General features: G+C 32.6%; 1 protein-coding gene across 1 annotated transcript in view; it reads left to right on the top strand.

Moving 5' to 3' along the window:
• Positions 1-311: 311 nt before the first annotated feature.
• Positions 312-22,883, top strand: part of LOC113492006 (putative inorganic phosphate cotransporter) — a 42,214-nt gene continuing 19,642 nt past the window's right edge. Inside the window, exon 1 of the mRNA XM_026869266.1 lies at positions 312-474. The gene's annotated coding sequence lies outside the window, so the exon portion shown is untranslated. The remainder of the gene's footprint in view (positions 475-22,883) is intronic.

Genomic DNA, 22,883 nt, shown 5'->3' with positions numbered 1-22,883 from the left:
TCTTCTACTTAAAATGAGGGGTCCAATAAACTAGAAAATTTTGAAATATAAAATAAGTGAGTAAAGTAATTTAAAACTTCGACTCATGTTAAAAAGGAGTTTGGTTTCAATTCCTTTGCCAAAAAAACAAAAAAATAAATAAAAAAAGTGCATAAATTTTTCAACCATAATTCTTAATTATGCATTAAGCATACACACTCTCCGTAGTCCTAACCGTTTGTTTTTGTTTAATCACTGTCAAACAAAAGTGCAAGTGAATGTCTGTACACACGTCATGATCTATGACGCGGCGCTCTGAGGCTGCGTACGCGCAGAAACTCTCGCTAGTCGAGTGATCGCCGCACAGCCGCTTACTTGTCACTTGCTCGCCAAGTTTACGTTTACGTGAAAATATATAAACATAAATAGAAAGGTTGAATGGGAAACAAAATAAACAAAAGAATTTCGAGTTACTGGATTGTTGATCTAATCACCGTAAGTTTTTTTTTATTCTGTTATGTATTAAAAGGTGTATTTAAAAAATGATAATGTGTGATATTTAATTTGGAATATAATAAGTAAATATTATTTTAATTGTCGAGTATTTTAGGTGTGATTTCTAGAAAAATACAGTCACACTTAATTTAGTCTTCTTTCTATTAACTTCAATGATTAAAGTATAATTTAATTAGTACAGTTGCAATATATAAAGGATAAACAAAATGCTACACTACGATGAAAAAGTTACTTAATTACTCATTACATATTTCAATGGTACCATTTCGATTTTTTCTAAATGAACCGTAATAAAGTCCTTTTACATTTCATTGTTGAAAGATTATGATAATGCACCTCATATGACTCGAATTGCCTCTTGCTCTAGTGCTTGCTATGCCGGAGATCGTCGGGTTTGATTCCCACCCCGGACAAATATTTGTAAGATCCTGATCCTGAGCCTGTAGATTTATGTATTAAAAACATATAACTATGCTTATCAGTTATTGAGTTCCTACTTATCATTAAAGCGTTGCTTAGTTTGAGACTAGATGGCGTTCATAAAAGTTTTTGAATATTATTTAATCAAAAATTAAGTATTTTACTTTAAATTCATTTTATTGATACCAAATTGTATTTACCGAAGTAATACATTCCGAATGACACTACCAATAATTTGAATGTACATAATATGTTATTTCAAAATTAAGGTCGACCAATACAAACAAAAAGGTTTTATTGTTTTCAGTATACGTGACGTTGTAAAACTGTTCACGTTTTAACAGTGCTTAATTAATTTAATTAATGAGGTAACCAGTGAAGTGGGTGTGAGGTAAAAGATGGTTTCTCCTCTTAAAAAAACCTTGTAAAATTTGATATTCTGTTGAATGCGGCAAGACTGAAAACCGCCCATTATAGCTTGGAAAAAAAGAGTTAATTAAATTTGATAATGAAAGCATTTTTTGTACGTTTTTTCTCTATCAGCCTTAGAAATGTTATTTTGAGTCTAACGATTTATTTTTCGTCGTCTGCTTTTGTGATTTTAATTTTATTATTATCAAGTTATATGTACATCGTGGGTTTTCCCACATCTTTTAAGATAAACTGTTTCTTGCCAATATAGTCACTGTATCAACTATCTCTAAACCGAACATTATCAAAGTTTGCCTTACTATTTATTTGCATTATAAACATAAAAACGGCTAAACACAATATTATTTTGATATTATCTTTTATTGTTTTCAGTTTGAATTAAGTATTCTTTAAGGTTAGTGCAACATAGGAATGTGAAGAAAGGTGTTATTGCGAATGAAAACAAATGCGACCTTGCCGAGTGCCTCGTTAATGATATTGTTAGTATAAATAACACATAATTATAAACTATTAATAACCAAGTCGGAAATTCATTATTGGATATTTATAGGTAATATTCTTTTTTACAGAACGAGCCCTTGTGTACCTAAGACCCTTCATACACAAGGCGACATAAGTCACCTATTTTAAGTAAATTTTGTTTGCAACCGGCTCACACTCTAGTTGGTTTAAACCAGTTGGTTTATGATACCAAAAAATATACATTTATAATTGAAATGTTATTTATGCACCTATAAATTACTAAAACATATTAAATTAAACAAAATTACATTTCAATATAAACAGTTAAGAGGGAAGAAACATAACGCATAAAAAAAAATATTACGATAGAAAACACCTAAGCGGGCGATGCAAATAAATTTAATAAATAAGCGAAATTAAAACAACACAAATTAGGAAAAAGTAACTTGCTTCAAATAGTTTTAATAAATAATTCATAGCCTTTAAATGCTTAACGTTAATTGTTAATTTATATTCGCATAAGAAAGCAACTAGTAAATTGTATAATTCAGTTACAGTTGCTCATGGGACATATTAATTACCAAAAATAATGTTCACATCTTAATTTTTAGATATTTTAACATCCGTATGTATACGACGCGTTGCATAGGTTCAACTATAGCTGTCATGTTATTTCTTTCACTTTCAAGAGTATAATTATCTGACTGCATGGATAGCTAAGCGGTTGAGTTCACCACTAACCCACTGGGAGCGACATGTCGCTGGTTCGATTCCCACGTTGGACAAGCGTTGGTTTCATCCGCGATTACTTTGTCTCTGTGTATATTTGCTACCCCCGCGACATAAAGGATTAAATACCTTATTACTTGGGTCGGTTTAAAAAAGAGCAACGCAGAGATGGAAAATATGTTTGTATATCATTTACCTTAGTATTAAGAGCCTTACGAGAACCTTATATTAGAGATACTTTAATTCAATACCTATTTTTGGAAACGTTTGTTTATTAAAAAAAATCGATCTAAGATTTGCGATTTGAAAATACAGGTTTGGGGTGTGTTATAGTGTAAATCTGGTAACTAATCATAACCTCTTTGCTTATGAAAATAATCCTTATTCATTATTTGCTCAGTTACATTATATGTGTCTGTTGTCTGTACAATACCTGAATGTGAAAAATATATTTATATTATGGACAGTTTAACATTTTATAATGTCAATCTTTGCCATCCTTGTTCTATTTACTTGGAGATATTATGTTGAGATTAAAACTACTTTAGATAGCGATAGAGTGTTTGAGTTCTTTATAGTCTTAATGCTTTCTTAACGTAAATTATTTCGTTTATACGTCAATGAGGTTCATTTTAAATGTTTCGAAAATTATACGTTTATTACCGTGTTTCTTTTTTTAGTATGCCTTGGTATTCGAATAAGGATCCATTTTGTTAAATTAGTACTTAAAAAAAATATATTTTATATTGGGCAAAATATTTTTTTTATCTGACTTCCATTCAAACTTATAATATCACTTAGTTTCACAGTAGACACTGCGGCATAATAATTAGGTAGATGTTTCATTATTTACGTAGAAGAGGCCTGAGTCTCAAAATTAGACAAGGATCTAACCTGTCAGTTTTAATTCGAACTTGAGTTGTTAAGCCTATACTGGGATTAGATTGAAAGGGCTGAAAGGGTTATCTTGCCTTCAACTGTGACTTGTGTAAGCCGAGATCAACGGTCTTAAATGAAAATACGGAACAAACGTACCTACACGTCTATAGAGTGATTTGGCGTAGAGAACTAAACAGTGTAATTTGAAGTTTGTTTAGTAAACATGCATAGGATTAAAATCAAGAAAAGCTCCTTCAAAAAATCGGTAATCGACTTCATATGGAAAATGTGTACTTTATCCTGTATAGATATAATATAGCATAAGATGTTTGGACTGATTTTATGCCCCAAAATAATAAAATTAAAGTTTTAAAATGTTGTGTTAAGTTTCATTCGTCTGTAAATAATATTTAGTTTGTTTCTTTTCACAGTTTTACTTCATGCATATATTGACAGTCCAATGCATATATTGACAGTCCAAAAATTAAACACTTTTAAGCAGTCACCAATTTTCCAGTAATTTATTTGTCAAAGATGTATACTTTACAGAAGTTTTACATTTGTCACCTAGATCGTGAACTGAATCGTTTAAATTTGATTAAAATAGCTAAATAGCTAAGCTAACACTGAAACGGATGTTAGGTTGAACGTTCAAATATTTTTCAAGTTTCAACCCTAACGTGCGTAATCCATTATTGACTTTATTTGTATACGCAATGTGTTCATTTTCGCTAATCAGTAGCGTTAATCAAAGTGGAAACCGAGTACACAGATTAATGTCAAGTACCCGAGCAATGTTTATAGTACAATTTAGTATCTTAGCTGTAAATGTTTGTTTTGCGATTTAAATGGGAATATAGAATTCTATTAAACTATGCCTTCTAGAGACTTCTGAAATGCTCTTTGAAAGGCCAATACTTTAAATTGACAGGTATTTTTTTTTAAAGAGAACCGAAAAAAAATGTTGACGAAAAACTAAAGAGTTTTTATTATGAAAGACTTCATCATGCACTTCTTTTTAATACCTAAGTAGGAACATGCATAGCCAGAAGATTATGAACATTTCACAACTTAGCAAATCCTGAGGTAATTACGCAGCCGAAGATAGATTTCGATGGCGTGTAATTGGGGAGGCCTATGTCCAACAGTGGATGAATGATGATGATGATGAAAGTCAATAGTTTACCTATCAAGCCAGAAAATCCCAAATTATTTATTATGAGATCAATTATTAATAGATTGTTTACGATTTAACAGTTAACTCTTGAAGATATATCAAATCAACATTTATGGATAGTTATTAATTACTAATTTAATGGAGAATCAAATGCTCAAATTAATTAGTTCTATTTCGGTCGAGGCTGTCTGGCTAATATTGTAGCAAGTTTGATTTATCAGAACAACAACTCTTTAGACATAATGTTATTAAATAGTTTTTCTTTTCATCTGCCTAAAAATTATCTGATTCGTACAATTCGTACATGACCTTTCCTTTGATTGTAATATTATAAAGTGGTAAAGTGTGGAACTACTAATTATTTCCCTGAAAGAAAGATACTTTATTTACAGCAGTATAGATTACTGATTACCCCAAAAGTACCACCAAACATATTAGGCACGGTTCAGTTAATTTCACTAAAACAGGGTTCGTCATTCTGACAAATGGCAGTCTTAGCCCAGTTTGTGATACTCTATCTTTAGTGGTGGAACATGAAGGCCAAAGAAAATCCAACTAATTTACTCAAATACATAGATATAAGTTGTACTTTACTACATTTTGGCAAATCAAATAATGAAAACTATCAACGTGTTAACTTCAAATCAAATTATGCGTATTTAAGTCAAACGATTCAATCGGAAAGATTGCGAGACGTTTTGGCAACAAATAAACAAAACACTATCGAGAAGAGTTATTGTTTAGCGCCCTAATCGTACTTATTTTAACGATTTTTACGAATAGTTGTTGTAAGTCAGGACCTCAAAAAAGAGAAAGAGAGGGATTATTACATGACAGCGACAAAACCAATGAAGCAAAAAATCAGTTCAGTGTCAATTACGTTTTTATAGAGTAGCATTGTTTATTCGTACTTTACTTATCTTTACAAGGCTTGGTAGAGCGACTGTAGAGTTGATCCTACTAGGTAATAAAATGAAATCTTTTAGCAATTGTTTGATAAAAATACATCATCATCATGACTTTAGTAACCTAACCTAAAGCAAGAAATAGGTTTTAAAAGAAAATTGTTTTCCCAATGGGTCGAAGCGTTTTTGATATGACTATTCTTATCATACGTTTTGAAAAACGAAAGGTTTTATTATTTTAATAATTATGTTAAATTGTATAAGTAATACCACGTGCTCGTTACTATAAATATAGTACACGTGTAATATGTAAAATACGATGAATGTTATTCACACAATTGCAATCATTGTTGGAGCTAGAAAAGTAGGTATTAAAGGAGTCTTATCTTCTAGAAGTCAATTTATTTTAATTTGATTGACGCTATTGTTGAGTGGTTTGTACAGGTGTATAGATAGGTTTATTTCATAAAAGCCAGGATACAATAATGTGCGATAAGGAAATACGTTGTGTAATTTTTGACATATACACCGTGATTTTTTAGTCGTCTTACAAAAGCAGCCCAGTTCATGTACCCAATGACTAAAACACGTTCATGATAAAAAAATAGGTATTTATGAGATTTGAAAACAAATTAAATGCAATTTTTATTCAATATTATGATGCAATTCGTAGTTTTTTAGAAACACAGCTCTATTGCGAGTGCGGTCCGAGCCTTATAACAATGGTGAGGGGCGCGGGCGGCGGCAATTTTATCATTTTTAAGAGTATATTCAGATTTCTCTTGTTTAATTTTCTTCGTACTTATTATCTTAGATGATGATTAAAAAAAAAAATCGCGCCTAGGGATATTTTACGTCGGATACATGAACTGGGCTGCTTCTGTAAGACGACTTAAAAATCACCGTGTATAATATTACTTTTTGCAATTCAAAATACATGTAAGCGTAGAATCTATTTAAGTACTGTACGGTACAAAGTTTTGGTTTAGGCTCATGATTAAAGATTCGGTTTGGATCTGAAACTAGTCTGGCGATCCCGGTAAATGTGCGTGAGTAAACCGTTCTTCAACAATTATGAACCCACCTTATATACAAATTTTAATATCTACTTGTAAATTTACACAAAATATTCACAGCAAAAAAAACTTCGTTTAAAAGCAGTACAATAAACTCCATCAAATTTAATTTTGTATAGTCCTACTACTATTATAAAGGCGAAAGTTTGTAAGTATGGATGTATGGATGTATGGATGTTTGTTACTCTTTCACGTAAAAACTCCTGAATGGATTCGAATGAAACTTTACCACAATATAGCTTATACATCAGAATAACACATAGGCTACAATTTTTGAGGTTTCTAATGTGAGGTCGTAAAAAAACACATTTTTTTGCGCTTACATTGCAAACGCTGACTGAATCCTACAAGATAGGTAGAAGGCAGGTATAAATTATAACTTATATCTTCTAACCACACGGACGAAGTCGCGGGCAACAGCTAGTAAAGTATATAAGTAATGTTTTTTTTTCGCTTTACCAACAATGTAATGTGTTGTAGAATGTTGAACAGGTGCTACGCAGTTTGTAATAGTGACTTATATAATAATGGTACTTGATTCGTAATGCTTGCAATTCTCATTATTCAGTGTAACATTTAATAATAACAATCACGTACCCCATGTTCACGCCTTTACGTCGAAACATGACGTGATTTTCTTATTTTTTATTTTAGTAATTGTACGGAACTGTGTGTACTTTTTTTTCAAGCTGTTACGTATGAAGTTTTTTGATGTTTTTTTTTTTAAAGGAGGTTTATTTTTTTGACATTTTTTTTAATCCTTCTGTCGCGGGGAAGCAGCCGCAGTGCATATGAATTGTATGTTTGTTAAACCAATAATCATACAATTCACATGCACAAAGATATCCAGTCTCAGAACAAGCATTCGTGGATCACACAAAACCTTGTCCTACGCGGGGATCGAATCTGGACGGGTATGGAGTGAAGACCTCAACCACTCGGTTATCCGTGCAGTCAAACTTTATATGCTCGATATGTATTGTGTCATCATCTGCCGTCTCAATTCACTGCTAGACATATTCCTCTATCATGGCACTCCACTGAGTTTGCTCTTCAGCTCTACTTTTCCAATCCAAGAAGTATTTAAATAAATTGTCATAAAAATGTAGTAAAATTTTATTGATGCAGCCCGAAATTTTAAATCACCACTTGCATTAGGTCAAGTTCATCCACTTGTGTGCAATACTTGCGGTCTGGTTTTTGCCAAAATATACATTCCACTTTTTAATGAATCCGATGTTATGTTTTTTTGATGAGTCAACTAGATTTTTATGGTGAAACAAGTTTTTTTTTAATATAGAATTTATTAAAAATAATAATACGGAATAAAAAAAATACAAGTTCAAAGAAAAGGCTAATTTTAAAAGTCTATTAAAAATATTTTGTTTCTTTAGGTGTATTTTTATCCTCTTGTTTTGATTAAACTTTTTTGAGACCCATCGCTATTTACTGCTATTTCTTAATAAAAAAATCATGTATAAGTCGGTTTACATATTCAAAGGATTCGGTGCAACAAACAATTTCGTGCATAGCTGAGTTAGTGACATTAAAAGGTCACATAAACAAACAATAACGAGTTTCGACTTTATGCAAATGACGACGGCCATTGAACCTTTAGCCGACCCCTAGAATATGCTTAGTATCACTGATTACCTATCTTAGATTCCTCATCATTAATTATTTCGATTGATTCTCAACTCTCCATTTCTAGAACTCATCAGCCGTCAGCATCTTACAGTCGTGTGCGAGTAATTAAGCCTGCGCTCAGGTAAACTGCAGATACAAACGTATAAAAAAACAAAAGGCTTGAAACTCTATATTAGCACCCTTCCATTGTGAAATAGAATGTAGACACGTCTACACATTTAACCATCTATAAGGTATCGTTCTTGCATAAAGCTATCCATTCGCATTTCAAAATTTCAAAGTTTTTTTTTTATAACAAAGTGCCAATGTCAACAGATCTTATTTAGAATTTGTTTGGTTATGTGAAACGCTTTTATTGTTCAATGCGTCAATAGATTTAGGTCTTTTATTTGCACAATTGTAAGTTCAACGTACTGATTGAATACCTCAATTTATTATTATACAAATTGTTATTTGTTTGTGGAGTAATGTTACAAAGACTTATAAAGGCGTTTTTGTAAGCGTGAATAGAATTAAAAAGGCCTCGCGATTGACATTCAAATAAAAGCGGGCATTTTGTAAAAAGTCAGGACATATGTTTTACAAAGGTTTTCCGAAACGTGTATTCAATTAATTTTGATCAGCTGACGACAGTTATTTGTGTATAGGTTTACTTTTTTTAAGAAACGCAACAAATTAACCTCAGAATTAAAATTTATTGAAATTTTAGAATCAAGTATTATCTTCTCCGCTAGGTATATCTAAAAACAATAAGAAAATCACAGTTGATATTAATCCCATTAATGTTTAACTGAAGCATTTTTTGTTCTTCAACCATTTGCATGCAACGCAAGCCATAGTGTCATGTGTCTGACTCACACTTCACCACTTTTTAATGAACTAAGGCTTACACGCAAGTCACAAAAATTATTAATAAAAAAAGAACACCCTTTACATAGAGTTTTCCTCACCATCCCGAATAACAATTGCAACCTGGAAAAGTTCCTAAGAGAGATTATCGCAACAATAACACCTGCAATTGACGTATGACTAAGTGAATGTCATTACAAAACACTTGTTTGTATATGTATCGGAAAATTGTCATTATCTTAATACCTGTCAATACATTACAGCAATAGTTGTACATGTAATCTGATTTCTTCAGAGAATATAATCTGCTTGATTGATTGATGCTGATAGTTTTCAATGTTACTATGCATCATTAGATACTCTTATCTAGTTCTCGGCACTTTCAAAGACTGTGTTTTTTTTTTCATGTTGTAGAACCAAAAAGTTTCAGTTTTTGGAGGCACAGTAACAGTCCTAGCGCTTTCGGTCAAATAGCTCAAGAACGTTGAACTGGTACAGATGTTGCAAAGGCACATAATTAAAGTTTTGTGACGAAAAAAAGTAATCAAAATTTAAACCAAAAAAAATGTGTTTATGTCTAGTATGCCTAAAACAAGCACTTAAGAACTAGTGAAGCTTAGTGCGTGGATCCAAAACAAAAATATCATTCTAATTGAGAAAATCTGCTAGCCGGCAAGAAACTCTTAATATATAACTCTATAAATAGAAGTGTACATGAAATAAAAAAATGCACACGATACAGCAGAGTAGCTGTTAGTTTGAATTTAAAATAGAGAAAATAGTTACATTATATTGATAAATTTCCTGTATTGAATCATTCCCTATCAGCTCACTTGAAAATGAAAAGGGAAATATAAATATGTAATCTTGAAAGCGTCAAATAATAACGTAATTGATTATCGACTGATAGTTAACCATGCCAATAAACAATTCACACGAGGTGCTGCGATTCTGTTAGATTTACATCTGTCTGTTTTAAGGTTTTATGTGGTTCCATTTGAATATCCATCACGTGATAAGAGGATGATATCTCGGAACTCGGAAGCCATTATTAAGTAGAAAAACAAAATCAAAGTAATCATACCGGAAAAATTGTATAACAGCAAAAAAGTCCAATCAATAAATCATAGGATAGTAATTCATTGTAAAACTTGTATTTAACCTTTGTTTTATAGTCGACATTGGATAGCTATTAAAAAGTGCATTGCAAGAAGAGCACAAGAAAACATATTAGTTCCCTCCGCTTTGCCAAGGTTGGCAAAAAATATTCGGGAAAAATCTTCGGAAACATATTTCGGTCGTTATTGGCAAACATTACCATATATAAAGCAACCGCAAGATATTATTGTGCGAACAACAGGCCTTTACATCTAGTAATATACTTTTACTGTACCCACGAGACTTCGTTCTGTATTTCCCCGAGATTCCCTTTTTACCGCGTATTTTGGGAAGTACCTACCTGTTTGCAGGAAAAAAAACAGTTTAATTCCGAGTTGGATCTTCGGCCAAAGGTTCTATATAAGAAGTTTCCGTAACGGCCATTTTTGTATCATTTTTTTATTCGTCTTCGTTTTATTTTAAACCTATCAGCTTTTGATAGCTCTATATGATGTAAAATACTCTACATAATGCATTATTTTCCCAGAATTATCATCTTATAAGTATGTGTAATTGTTTTTGAATTTATATGGCTACAATTTTAATCATAATCAGCTTAACTACTTGCACCCAAACCAATCCAATTCTTTAACTAATTCAAAGACAAAGAAAAATCTAAAAAGCGCAATTATTTCAGTGACAGATAGACATACATGGCAGTCATATAGGGTTCTAATGCACCATTCAGGTTTAAAACGGAACTCCAAAAAACTCTCCAGTCTTATTAATATGCCATCTGCATAAGGAAGCATTACGATCTGGTAATGACGGTATCGGCCTTTGTATAAACCAGAGGAAAATGAGAAGGGAAATATAAAGGATAAGATATACATATAAATGAAGACCACGCCGTGTTATAAGCTGTATTTATTTGTGTTTTTGGAAGAGTTTCTTTAATTTGTTGGAGTTACTGTGCCAGGAGGAGGGTTATTTTTTTCTTCTAAAATACGACATTGGTAAGTTGGAGAATGTGTTTATCACTTCGCTAATGAGGAACGGGATCAAGTTTGGTCATTGATCGATCCTATAATAGTGAGTTCCAACAAATTATTAATTTTCGGCACATCAGAAAATAATGAAATTGTAATAATGTGTTTCAATCATAGAGATAGTTTTAAAGTAGATCCTTAAATTCAATCTCGAAAAAATCATCTGAGGAATTCAATCCTTACCCTCGCGACACAAGGTATCACTGTCAAAGAGAACAGGATAGACAAGGACCAGGAAGAGTTTCACAAACATTCAAGTCACATGTACAACGGCATCCAGACTAGAACAAGCATTGGATCTCACAAATATTTCTTCTATGGAGAAATCAAATCAGCAACTCATCGCGCACAATGAGTTCGGCGTGGTGATCTCTATAAAGGTGTTTAAACTAAAATTACCCAATCTATATATCTATATATATATATACTAATATATAAAGCTGAAGAGTTTGTTTGTTTGTTTGTTTGAACGCGCTAATCTCAGGAAGTACTGGTCCAAATTGAAAAAATCTTTTTGTGTTGAATAGACCATTCATTGAGGAAGGCTTTAGGCTATAAACCATTACGCTGCGACTAATAGGAGCGAAGATACAGTGGAAAAATGTGAAAAAAACAGGGCAGGTATAAATCATAACTTACAATCTTCTACCCACGGGGACGAAGTCGCGGGCAACAGCTAGTTTAACGATATTATTATTGGCAAGCATTATTCATGAACTAATAAAAGGGCCTTTATTCTAAACATTACTTCCGGAAACATTTAAAACCGTATTTATATTTCATCATTTTCATATCACAAGGTTATTAATGCAGTTTTATAAAGGCATTCGCGTGAAGGGAAAATGACGTGACGATGACGTAATCTAATTATAAACGGCAATCTTTTACACAAAACCATTATTATGTACAGTATAACAGTACTTTGCCACAGTAATAATAATAGTCGCGTAATTATAATCATCTAATCGTAAATGTTTGTTAGTTTATAGGATTGCCTGTTTAATAAATTAGCTTTGTAATTACTTTTAACTTTTCTTTGCGATTTTAATGGAGAAATGATATTATGCGCGATATTATACAATCTTTTTGGCCTTTGGTTCGTCATATCGAGTATTTCAAGGAAAAGATGCAGTTGCTTCAAGGGTTCCGTAGCCAAAGGTATAAAAACAGAATCCTAATCCACCCGTTCATCCATCCATCCATCTCCATCATTCGACTGTCATGGTGATAGATATTTAAACTTTCCACAAGTTATTAATTCAGCTGTCTCGATATTACGCCCATAATATGGTTGGTGAGAAACCCTATTTGTCATTTAACCGATTTGTTTAACTTAAGCCTGTTTATATGGAACCCTCTGTATGGCGGTTCCGACTTGCATTTGACTGCATTTTGATCGAATATTTTATCACTTACTAATTTATTTCTAAACTAACACATTTATTGAAACGTGACGAACAATATTAATACACAATCTTCCACTCTTAATATCATATTAGCAATTAAAGTAATCTATTATATTTAAATTATTACCAAATTATACAAAACGTTATAATTACCATAGAAATTGTTCTGATATAATATATATTCTCAAGTAATGTACATAAAAGCAATTACTATTAGAATAAATAAAACGCAATGTATCTGCATAAACGTGGCCACCTTAATTTACGAGTCGTGAGACACACATGAATAAAAACAGTTGTTTAATAGCACCATTATATGCTAAGTTCGCATGCGTGGAAAGATGTTAAGTACTTAGATAATTACTTGCGATATTTGCTTAAGTAGTCAAAATGGATACCTCTTATTCTTGGGATTGTAGAGTTTATTTTAAGGTATTGTCATCATCATTATCGTCCTAGCCTTTTTCCAACTATGTTTAGATCAACCAGTCTAACCAAATGCAGATCCCAATGTTTCACTCATAGCCGGGACCCACAATGTCAATGTGCCTAAAGAAACATGGATGAACTCGTTATGACATTGACGGTCACGAATCGATCATTTCACGTGAGCTTAACCTGTGATCGATCGACTTTTGCAGTGATAGCTTAGCCACAAGCTCCTATAGTATTTTAAATTAGCAAGAAACCGTATTTCCGTTTATTTTTCAAACAGTACAATCTAAATCAGCATAATTGTTACACATTGGAATGTGCAGCACATTTAATACAAAACTATGCTAATTATTTACATTCAAGTACGTTCGTATAAATCTAAGAGTAATTAAAATATACACAAACTTGAAATAGTGTCATGGCCGTACATGAGTGTCGGCCAATGTCAATACCACTCAATTATTTTTAACATTTCGCTACCATGAGATTTGGAATGTATGTAATATATAAATAAGACTGGGTATATTGTTGTTGTTATTTTTGTTTGTAAGGAACTTAATATTAGTCTTTATCGGTGTTTTTTCATCGTGTAAATGTTAATTGCGTTTTTTTCAAATTTGCATGATCTAGCGCTACATTTGTTTTTCCGTATGATACAAAGAGAGGCCAGTTATTCATTTCTGAAACAAATTTCTTCTTCTCGCACCTAAAGCAATAGCCAAAAAATATATTTTTGCGTGATATAGAAATTTTCGACAAAACCACGGTAAAGTTTTTGCTTACTACTACTAATAAATTTATTTAAACAGTACCTTGTCCTGCAAGGTTAAGCAGTGCCATGTGTTGCAATTTCTTGTATGGTGATCACTCTTGACAATCAATCGGCATATTTACCGCATGGCATATTCATTGACATTCGAATAATTACTAGTAAGTAGGTACTTACATAATTTATTTATCACGTGAAGAGTATAGTTATGAAACCGCTTTGACGGTCGGTGTTTTGGCGAATTTGACGACATGGCGACAGACGGACCGAAAGACGAACAGCGAAGCTTCAGCAATAGGGGTTCCGAACGTTTGGTTTAGCCTTTTGGGTATGAAAGCATAAAAACCCGTACCGGTAAAGTGCAAGTCGAAATTGTGACACTGAGGGTTTCGCTAGATAGCCAAAAAAAACCGTTGCTAAGTCTTCATCATCAGTATTAGTTGGTAAAGTGACAAAAGAAATACATCATCTGTGGACATTTCAACTGTTAATTATCAAGTTTCGTGAGATACAGCTTAGTAACGGACAGACAGCGGAGCCTTAGTATGGTTTTCATTTTTCTGTTAGCTTTTGGAACCATCAAAAAGTATCAGTCTGGTAATATCAATAGTAAAGTTTCTGAAGATGTTTAAACATGTTAATAAAAACGTGTCCAGTCATTTACGGAGTTGCAGGCTCATTTACAAAACTGGTATGATTCCATTTTTGTGTTTGATGCATTTCTGAAATAGTACTGTTAAATTTATCCATCTCATTCCATCCAAATTGGATCCTGTCAAGAGGCAGGCTACTGGTTTGAAGGTCAATCATTGTTATTCCTAGTCCATTTTCCATTTTCTTCAACGTAGGCTATCTATAAGGTCTACTTCTGGTTAGACAAAAGCCTATCAAATCTTCCCTCTTTATCATCGCCAGCATAACGATGTCATAAGATTAGCTAACTCCCCGATAGCCAAAACGTCGGCCACAAATCTATAGTCATTATTTAAAATGAATAACGCTCTTATATCCTGTCAATAAGGTGCATTTTAGTGTAGCTATCAGTTGATTTTACTGAAGCCTTTAATAAATAACCCTTACGTGCCGAGTGCCAGGCCGATCTAACCGATAATCGGTATCTCTCTGTAATTGGGTTGCGGAGCCATAAGCCGCGCCCGCATGGTTTGGAAATAACCTCATGTACGTACGGACAGCAACAGAAGTGAACACAAACGATTTTTGAAAATCAAGTGTACACATTTAATTCAGTGACTTGCTGTTTTGATATGTGGTAACAAAATCAACTTGACACCAAGTATAGTTAACACATCTTAAATATAGACGCCACGTAAAGTACTGATACTTTGCTTGAGTTAACCGATTTTAGTTGCTGACTGTACCTAGGTGAATATACATACGGTGTATAGGTATATTAGTTTGCAGAGGCTATGATAGCAAGAAGTTGGAATTGGAACTCCAGGTCAATGTGGTATTAATTATGAAACCTGTTTCACATTTCAATTATGATTTTTAATGTCGTTTTTTTTTCATATCATGTTGTCTTTTTCATGAATTTATTTGTAGTAATAAGCAACGAAACACGGAACATCTCCAACCATTGCTGGAAGATTCTGAAAGGGATGAATATATAAAAGTAATCATAGACACTGACACCTAGGTTTAGACAAGCATTTGTAAGTCACACAAATATTAGGTCAATCCTGATCAAAAAGTTGTTGCCCTCAATAATCTTTTGCAGGATTACAGACCAAATCGTCGTATCGATAATCCTTTAATCACGACTTTTTTCCTTTTCTCTCAACATTCTCTCCAATGAAATGTATCTTAACAATAGATCTATGCGTTTGCACAACGTGTCCCGCGCAAGGGCAGTCGGATGCTAATAGATTGCTAATATAACGCACCGTGATTTTGTAACTGTCCCTTTCAGTAACATACACGTGTAGACAATTGAATATTCTTAAAAAATCAATATGCAAACAATTTTTTTTCATTACATAGCAACATCGTCTGTACTCTCCTTTCATTTCCGTTTTTTTTTCGGGCTCCTCTGACTAAAAATCAGCCATGTTCCTTTCCTTGCCGTTTGTGTACCAAGGTCACGGTACTCACGGTAACCCTTTCAGTCTATCCTGCTGTCTCACCAGGCGTCAGCCCTAATGGGCTCCTCAGTGCTAGGGTCTTATTGATGCATACGTATTTATTGATCTGCTCCTGATCGGGCGGTGAGCTTCCTTTTATTTCCCTGTATCCAGGTTCTTTTGTGGAGGTCAAATTCATCTTGGTAACTTCTCTTAAGCCAACGATATCTTTTGCCATTTCACTAGTGAACCCAAAGCATATTTTATTTGAACTAAAAACTCTCATAATTGTATTTGAGTATTGGAGCATGATCGCTTTGATTGAGCAAACATTCGGCCTTGTCCTGACCCTCAATGGTATAGTTGATAACTCTCTATCGTAGTCAACTTATAATTTTCGGCTCAAAATACTATGCAAAGTTGTAACCTTGTCGAAGAGCTATTAATGAACAATTAAGCATTAGATTCGTGCGATTGGATTGTTTGCTGTGATTGATTGACTGAGGAGATTGATTGAAGGGTGTTAGTGCTGTTCAATTATCGTTATCGCGTCTGTATTGCTATTCTTTCAATACTTTAAAGATATCGATAGTGCTTCCTAATCTGGCCTCATTCATAGATAATTATTTCTTATTCACCGTACTTAAATTTAATTGCTTGGTTCATTAACAAAAGTATGACTTAGATATTAAATATCTCGTTAAAATTATTTGTAGAGCACTATATTTTAATAGTAAGAATAATGAGGGTCGTAAATATATAATTCTTCACAACTCAAACATTTTGCAGGTACTTGCGAATTTCACACAGCTATTTGACTTACCTATAGTCAATACATTATTATTTTACAGTTTCATTCTAATTTAGGTATCTTACATTATAGCTGAATGGCTTATCGGGTACATAATTTAAACTATCGGTATATTTTAAAATTCCCCGTCATTTAAAATAATAAGAATTAAATTTATTCCTAATCCTAATACTTGGTAATAGAACGGTTTACTGAGCGAGACTATCACTCAGTTTTAAACTATAATAATATAAAATCTCTTAATGAAAGTGTGTCATAAAAGTGTAACTTTATAATAGAACTTTTTTGTTACTTCTCTTATAAACTGGCCACATACAATATCTATACTGTTGATATACTAATAGCTTCAACTATCGCCTTTAATCGATTCAAACCCGATCTAGGCATAACGCCTTTTTAGTACTATTTCCTCTATATCTCTAAGCTAATAGTTACAAGGACAGTCACTAACACGTCGACGTCAGTATGGCTTAGACATGTTAAAAAATAATTAAGGTGCATTTAGGCCACGACCTTAAATGCAGTCGCAACGCGGCAATTTGTATGCATAAATTAATTAACTACTCATTTTTGTACGTTGGATGGAAGCGATCGTAGAAAAGCAACTTGCATTTATCGGTCGTACCTACTGGTTGTAATTTTTTCTTAATTAGTTTGGCCTTGTGGTTTTGTCCGTGTTTCTTCCCGCTTCGATTGATCGCAGCGATATGTTATATAGCACTCTTTGATTATACCTTTTTAATGATTTTTCCTAAATCGTATCGGTTGTTACCAAGATGAGTGCAATAAACGGCGCAGCTAACAAATTATAACAATTGTTCCTTTTGGCTTTTAATTAAAACTAAAGCAAACTAGTGAAAACCGATATGCGTTATATTATCTCTCATGAAAGCTTATACTTGCATTATGAGTTTTAGGATCCCAAATCCTCAAGGATATTGCTGAAACTCTACTAAAGTTTCATAAAAATATTCATAACAGCGAGACGGCGCACTATACTGTGTATAACGGATTCATGAAGGAGGGTGACCTTGACAGCAGATAATTTTAAACTAAATCTACTGATAACAAAGTAGTATTTGTTAAGTGTTAACAGTAAACTCCTTGCTAGACAAACAGTACAATTTGTGATACAAGTTGTTTTAGAGTCGATGGTGGAATAAAACCTCCATGGACTAATGTACGGCAGAAATCGAAAACGCCAGTAAATGTCTCTTTTAAGTGTCACGCTGTCTTTGTCACGGTCAAGTGGAGAATGGAAATAAATATTCATTTAAAAAAGTTTATTTGGCAATGTATCATTCTCTAATGCGACTGTCTCTCTACTTGATGAAATCAATCCACATTCTTTTTTATCATAAATATGTAAGCTTGTGATTTTTTTTTACTTTATACGCTAAAACTACCAAAGCATTTCTGTAAGAGGTGGTTCTCTGTTTATTATACGTAGATAAGTTAATGTGCCTGTATAAAAACACAGAAATGGAATGGAATTTCGTAATCACACAATTTAAGTACATTTTTGACTGAAACAGCATCTGTAAGTAGGTTTATTGCCGGATTGACATATTGAACCAACTTCAATTTTAAAGTGAACTCGTAAACCTATATTAAACGTAAAGGTCTCAATCTTTGCGACATGCAGGCCTGCGAATGTATCTTAAAATGGAAAGTAAAGTTACAAAAACGAACTGAATGTAACCGGTTCGAAGCGGTTTGAAGAATATAAGCGAGGACAATCGTTTATGTAATATTCAATTATCATAACGGGTTCCCTGAGAATTTATTCGGAAGCCGAATTTACTTGTTTATTTACGTTTTAGGCAGGAAATATGACTCAGGAATGTAGGAGTAGTTTGCAAGTATAGTTTGAGTGGTAAAAGGCAATTGTAAATCATTAGGGATCTCTAAGAAAACTGGAGCTAAGAAGATTACTTCATTCTTCTTAATCAAAAAATTATGATTCTGAACAAAACCAATATGACAAAATCAGGAAACAGAAATGTGAAAGGAAATAGCACTCATATGAACCTCGTGTGAAATAAATGTTTTTAAAACAATTGTTGAGACATTTTTTTTGAACTGATATGTGAAACTTGTCATCAACTTAGTTTCATTTCATAAAAAAATTGGAGCACTATTAAGGCAAAGATAGTTAAAAATAAAATGAAACTTTGGACCGACTGCAAATTTTTCAAAGAGAATCTGTCTAAAGGTTCTTCATAAAACGGATGTAGTATATTATCATGTGAACGGTCAGACTAGTGTTGACAGTGACATGGCGTAACGTGGTTTGATGTCGCCAGCTTTGATTTTTGACGCTTGACATTTCCATACAATGCAATTCTGTTAAATTAGACGCGATATTACGCGGTACGCGATAGTTTCGCTCTATAAACCATTGAAAATGGGTGAAGGTCCATCGAATTTTAAATTAAAAGTATTTTTATTAGTATTAGTAAAAATATTTATTGCTTTTTTCCAATCATTTTTTTTTGAGATATTTAACTCACATACAAAAAAAAATGTCAACGTTTTCTATGGCAGTGTCAAAACAAGCAGACTGTTTTTTACAAGTCACCTTGTAAAGGCAAAAGTGTCGTAAGGTCGGGAGCTAAATCTACATAATATTTAATAAATGAATCCTTATAAAATATTCTTCAAATATATGAAACTTTCATTTAAGACTATTCATTTTATAAAGGACTCCGTCAAGTTTGGATTACCATTAAAGTATTTTAAATCTCACTAAATGCCGTAGAGCAGCATCTCCCTTATACACTGCTTTTATTATATTTAGACGTGGCTGTAGGACCCTGTTATCATAATGCATTTCAAACGTGTGTTCGGAGTTTGTTAAACCTTTCTCGCAATTTATTGATTAAGGAAAAATAAACAGTAGCGAATTAGCAAGATACATTAATAATGTATCTTGCTAATTCGCTACTGTTGTCTTAGAAAAAAGACTTAATAAATACACTGCCAACTACATTTTTCACAGATTACATAATATATACTAAATTTATATCTGTAAGCAAAGGCCAGACTGTCCTTACGGGATGAATATCAAAATTAAAGGTATAAAGCACAATACTGAATAAATCATTGGTTAAAGACGCAAAGGACAGACTAAGAAGATAATATTTATATTGTGAACGTTGCTGAAACAATAGGTAATAATAATAAAGTATTTGTGGTTCACCGAATAGTCGTTATAGTTCTGAAAATTATGCTAATAATGATGATGTAAAATTTACATAATATGAAAAGGTAGAGCGAATTATGAATCTAGTTTTACTTGTAGCGTCGTAAGTACATACAAGCCATTCTTAAGTACATAAGATTATGTTTACATTGTTAATAAACACTAAAGGTTAAAGGAAGGTTTTTTTAAATTTATAAGATAAATAATTTATGACATGCAATTTGATCAATCAGGTGATTTATGAAAAATAGTAAAGATTTTTTTTTTTGAGAAGAATGTTTACCGATCTTTTCCGGCACCAGACTTAGTTCAAACATTTAATTAGTAGATCACATATTTGTGCTTATCCTATACGAAGATTTAATACTCTACAGGCTGCGTACAGTGGTACACAAAAGTTACAGACACCAACAAAAGTCAGTCACACGATGTGCTAGTATTGGAATGTTGGAAGAGTGGTTAGTATATTTCACTGTTCGGGTTCGATTTCTACCCATGACAAATATTTATATGATACGCATGATGATTTTTTTCTGTGTTCGGGTGTAATTTATCTCTTTCGTGTACATATTTTGAAATTCATTTGTCTAGTCCTCATAATATTGAGACTGGATTGCGTTGTTTGAAAATCTTTTTTTTTTATTAGAAAAACTAAATGACGTCAAAATTTTTGGTTTTTGTCTATATATGTTTCAAAAACCTAATTGTGTTAACGAAACGTACCTCACTACTTAAGGTAGATTTTGCAAATCATGGTTCTCTGTCTATCTGTTTACGTGTAGCAACAATGAAGTCATTACAACAGCTCTACTCGGAAACATATAATTTTGATCACACTACCGAAGCAAACGATCGTACATAATTAGGTATGCGGAACTTATTTCAAATGTATTACACGTTTTCGTCTAATGGTGGTGATATATTTATGTATTATCACGAGCATTCCTTTACGCTTTTGCAACGCAACGTTTGTACGAATGCTCGCGCTTATTGACGAAATATTTACAAAAAGAGAGCATGCACTTGTAATATTTGAATATGTTGTTGTTTTGTTTTCTTCGCACTCACTGTAATGTTTCATTACCATTATATTAAGTAGAGTCAACGTTAATAAGCCTTCGTGGCGAATATCACCTCGTTTTATTAATATCATTCAAATGAAAATTAAACTTTTTATATTTTTTTATTAAAATTCAGCAATAAAATTTTTAAAATTTATATTTTCATGATCCTTTCGTAAATAATAGTCGTTGATAAGTTCTTTTACGTTTTATTGACATTTACGATATAATGAATCAGTGATTGTCTGCAATTTTTTCTCAGCCAAAGAGTAATATATAAATGCAGAAAAATAATTTTCTTTTATTCATTTATTTATTAGTATTTTGAAATATAGATTGTGGCTGTACAATAAGCTCTTGCTATTGTGGACGCGAGCTTCGCACTTCACTGGACGATATGTCTTGCTTCCACAACAGCAAGGCTTCCGCTCCAAAACTAATACATGCAAATTAGTTATAAAAATGCATAAGAAAACCTTCTATATTTACAATAAGGAAAATTTAATATTTACCATAATGTGCGTTAGATATATAAATGATAGGGAAAACGCAATACCTTATAATAAAAAGAAGGGTATTTCCCTGCAGACATCCTTTAAGAATAATTGCTTTTGTGTCTATGTGTAAGTATCTGAATTATATTCTCAGTGTTCCATGTGTTTTGCAATTTAGGTACCTCAAGAAAGCAAAACATCAAAGGATGGTTTAAGGATTATATGCCTAACTTACTAACAACTGGTTGAAATATTGTTTTAGTAGTAAATTAATATTATTGTAGTGTACTATGGGCTGTTGACTTCAAAAAGAGCCCTGGCTTAGATTGAATGGGGAAGATGGAGGATTTTGTGCTAGAGGCCTATGGCCTGCAGTAGACTGCGACAGGCTGGATGGATTGATGGATTAGTAGCCTGCTATAGTTGATGCGACTCTGTTTCATTTATAAGTATGGATTTTTTTGTCGTTGAAAATAATTTATTTAATTTGCTACTTTTTATTTAGTTGTAAGAAATAGGAGAAATAGGCGGAACAATAAATAGGAGAACTGACACTCATCTCATTATACGGTATATCAAGTATAGGCATAGAAATCTTACTCTCTTATCGAGTTTTCTTTTTTTTATGGTAAATATTTTTTTTAAGCAATAATCCTTGGCAATCTCCTTTCCTGTTTTCTTTTTTAAATTGATTTTTGTAAACTCGTCTTGTTATGAGTTATTATCTGGTAAATAGTTGTTACACGTTGCCCATAATTATCGCCTAGTGCGTGACAAAAACGTGACTTGGAACACGCAAACAATGGTTTTTTTTTTGTAGCAAATCAGGGCACAAAGGAAAGCAAATTTGTTAAAGACCGGCCAATTGGTACGAGAATAGTAAGAAAAGGGTTCCGTACAAATTTGTATATAAATATGATCGTTCTATTGGAGTGCCTACTTCCTCTGTTTTTATATTTTTTTTTAACTATTATAGTTCTTGAGCTTCATGGCAGACAGATAGACTGTAGAGCTATAGTAATTGGACCTTTTATACCATGACCATCTATTGTTTGAATACGGAACCCTAAAAAGTAATATCATTTATATTACGTCAAACTAAATCCATTGACGCAATTGGAATACGGAATTTGCAATCTGGATAATTGTACTTGTATTTACAGAACCTTAAAACTTCTTATTCTGATTATAATTCTTCTTACTTCATATTCTGATTATAATTTAAATTACAAAGGTAGCCATGAACTTCGAAATCTTTACTGAATATCTACAGGATTCCTTTCAACCATTCTATTGGATTATACAAGCACGTTTGCTATAAGGCTTTTTGAATCACTAATCATTATCATCATCATCATCAGCTCATATTCGTACTACTGCTGGACCTAGGTCTCCTCAATTGC

This window comes from Trichoplusia ni, chromosome 3 (genome assembly GCF_003590095.1).
Source record: "Trichoplusia ni isolate ovarian cell line Hi5 chromosome 3, tn1, whole genome shotgun sequence".
NCBI lineage: Eukaryota > Metazoa > Arthropoda > Insecta > Lepidoptera > Noctuidae > Trichoplusia > Trichoplusia ni.
Note: the sequence above shows the minus strand (reverse complement) of the source record. Positions and strands in the feature narration are given on the sequence as shown.